Below are 2927 nucleotides of genomic sequence, written 5' to 3' on the forward strand. Positions count from 1 at the left end.
AAAAAAAAAAAAGCACAGGGCCAGAGTTGTAGATACCCGATTCTATTAACTAGTCATATGACCTTGGACAAGTGTTTTAATAAACTCTGTGCTTCATTTTTCCCTCTTAAAAAATAGAGTTAATGTCTCTGCTGTACCTCCCTCACAGGATAGTAGTGAGGCTAGAATATGGTATATGGTTCTAGGTGTGAAAGTGTTTTGTTAGTAAAAGCACTGTCTGATGAAAGGTGAGTGCTGTTTTTAACCATGGGTGTTTTTCTTCTGGTTATTTAAAATGTGATAGTGAAGCTTTCCTTATTTATTTACTTTTCTTTTTTATAATTTTTCTTCAATTATTTTCAATACTGTTGCATTACAGTTTTAAAAAGTATTCTTAATTATTTTCATTTGGTAGAGGAGAACATGATGGACAGTGGAGACTGGGGAAAGATGGCTTTCTCTTGGCAGGTAACAAGCAAAATGTAAAAGAATGTGAAGTGACATACAAACTGCAGAGGTATTCTAGTCATGTAATGCAGTATGCCTTTGCCTTTTTAATATACAACTGAGTAAAAGGAAAGGGGCAAAAATATGTATATGGGAAGTAAGTTAATTGGGGAAGAGCTGGCATAGGATGACTATATTTTGATATGGTAGGTATAATTACTTTAGGAAGTGGGATCTGAATAACTTAGTGGGTAACTATGAGATTTTTCTTTTTTTAAAGAGACAAAGTTTCAGTTTGTCGCCCTCAGTAGAGTGCAATGGTGTCACAGCTCACAGCAACCTCCAGCTCTTAGGCTTAGATGATTCTTTTGCCTCAGCCTCCAAAGTAGCTGGGACTACAGGTGCCTGCCACGACGCCCGGCTAGTTTTTTGTTGCTGTTTGGCTGGGACCAGGTTCAAACCCACCACCCTCCCGTATACGGGGCTGGCGCCTACCAACTCAGCCACAGGTGCCACCCAAAGAGATTTCTTTTTCTTTTTAAGCCATGGTGCAGAAGGATATGAGATTTTGTAAGATATCACTTATTTCCTTAGAAAGCATAGACTCTAAAATGAATGGAAAAAGAAAAATCTTTTATTTGGTTTTCATGTTCTTAGCTTGGCTTCTCTGGGGAGAGCACCCTCCTTTGAGTTAAAGCACAATACACATTTTTATAACTAGCTCTGTTTTTTAACTCCAGATGACAAGAGAAAGTTTAGTACTGGGTAATAAGTTGCAATTTTAGATCCTTTTGTAGTCCATAAGGGGGTTGATTGGGTGGCTATGCCCTTGGAGATGTGCCTCTCTCAAATCTTGTTATGATGTGGGCAGTGGGCATGTTACCCATCTGACATGGAAAAAAAGTGGCTATTTTACAGAAAATACAACCTATTTACCAATTTAACATAATTTTTAATTTAAGACCTTTAGGGCACCAGCCCCATGTACTGAGGGTGCAGGTTTGAACCTGGTCCTGGCCAAACTGCAGCTAAAAAATAGCCAGTGTTGTGGCAGGGGCCTGTAGTTCCAGCTACTCGGGAGTCTGAGGCAAGAGAATCACTTTAGCCTAAGAGCTGGAGGTTGCTGTGAGCTGTGATGCCACAGTACTCTACCGAGGGCAATAAAGTGAGACTTTAAAAAAGACCTTTTTAGTCATCTACTAATGAAGGTGGCCTCTTAAAAGTGCCACTTAAAGCATCTTTTGAACCTTTCTGTTTGCTAATGGCTGCCTTTTAGGCTTCTTTACAAGTCATTTTAGGTATGGTGTCTAAAAGAAAGCAACAGAATCTGAGTTTATCTAAGTTTCAGAATCTGTTTCCTCTCCACAAGCAGTGGTGAATGAACCACTGTTTACTTAGCACAGTTAGTTTGCTGAAGAAGCTATTCCCAAGCAACAGTTCAGGCATCTGAATTGGGAGGATATGGAAGCTGTGTCTCATTTTTCTCCTATTAAACAAGCAAGCAGGTTCTACTGTGTATCAGCTACATCCCCATCCTTTTCTCCATCTTGATAGGAGCTCAGAAATTCAGACCCCAAATTTCTCACCTTAGCTTATTAATGCTCTTTTCTGTTCAGGCTTTCAAAAGAAAATACTTACATTGGGCTGGTTTTCCAGAATATGTTGGCAGCAGACTTTTGGAGGTCTCAGAAAATCTTTAAGCTTTTGGCCTGTCCAAGTACAGTAGAGTAGAAGAATCAAATCTTCTTTCAATTTTCTTTGCCCTGGTTCCTTGAGGTAGAAGAGAAGTACCATATTTTTCAATTATTGTAAGAACTTCAGAGGATTTGAAATTAAAAGCTTAGGGTGGTGCCTGAGCCCCATGTACCGAGGGTGGTGGGTTCAAACCTGGCCCCTGCCAAACTGCAACAACAAAAAAAAGCCAGGCATTGTAGTAGGCACCTGTAGTCCCAGCTACTCAGGAGGCTGAGACAAGAGAATTGCCTAAGCCCAGGAGTTGGAGGTTGTGTGATGCCACAGCACTCTACCAAGGATGATAAAGTGAGACTCTGTTTCTACAAAAAAAAAAAAAAGAAGAAGAAGGAAAAAAAAGCTTAGTTATAACCACTGGAAAACCTGTTTTCTTTTTTTTTTTAAATATCTATCACTTCTATTATAGTTCTAGGTTAAAAACTGTTACCCGTATCCAAATCCTTTTCATAACTACACAGAGATGGATTTTGCCCCAAATGTTTATAAACTTGAGTTCCCACCCTCTAAGGAAAAGCAGAAACAGATACTGGACTTAATAATAGTAACATCAAGGTAAAAATTCCTAGCACTCTGGGAGGCTGGGGCAAGGTGGATTGCCTTTGCTCACTGGTTTCTGAACAGCCTGAGTCAGAGCAAGACCCTGTCTCTAGTCCCAGCTATTGTGGAGGCTGAGGCAAGAGAATCACTTGAGCCCGAGAGTTTGAGGTGGTTGTGAGCGGTGACCCTATGGCACTCTACCCAGGGTGACA

The 2927-nt window shown here is 40.3% G+C and overlaps 1 protein-coding gene and 1 non-coding gene across 4 annotated transcripts in view; both read left to right on the top strand.

Moving 5' to 3' along the window:
• LOC100946560 (RNA-binding protein 4B) overlaps positions 1–2927 on the top strand; it is a 14548-nt gene that overhangs the window by 3627 nt on the left and 7994 nt on the right. The window lies entirely within an intron of this gene.
• On the top strand, positions 1212–1319 carry LOC111727971. The gene has a single exon (XR_002775393.1). It is a non-coding gene; the product is annotated as a small nucleolar RNA U13 (small nucleolar RNA).

The sequence above is a fragment of the Otolemur garnettii genome, unplaced genomic scaffold (genome assembly GCF_000181295.1).
Source record: "Otolemur garnettii isolate 467f Iridium unplaced genomic scaffold, OtoGar3 scaffold00134, whole genome shotgun sequence".
NCBI lineage: Eukaryota > Metazoa > Chordata > Mammalia > Primates > Galagidae > Otolemur > Otolemur garnettii.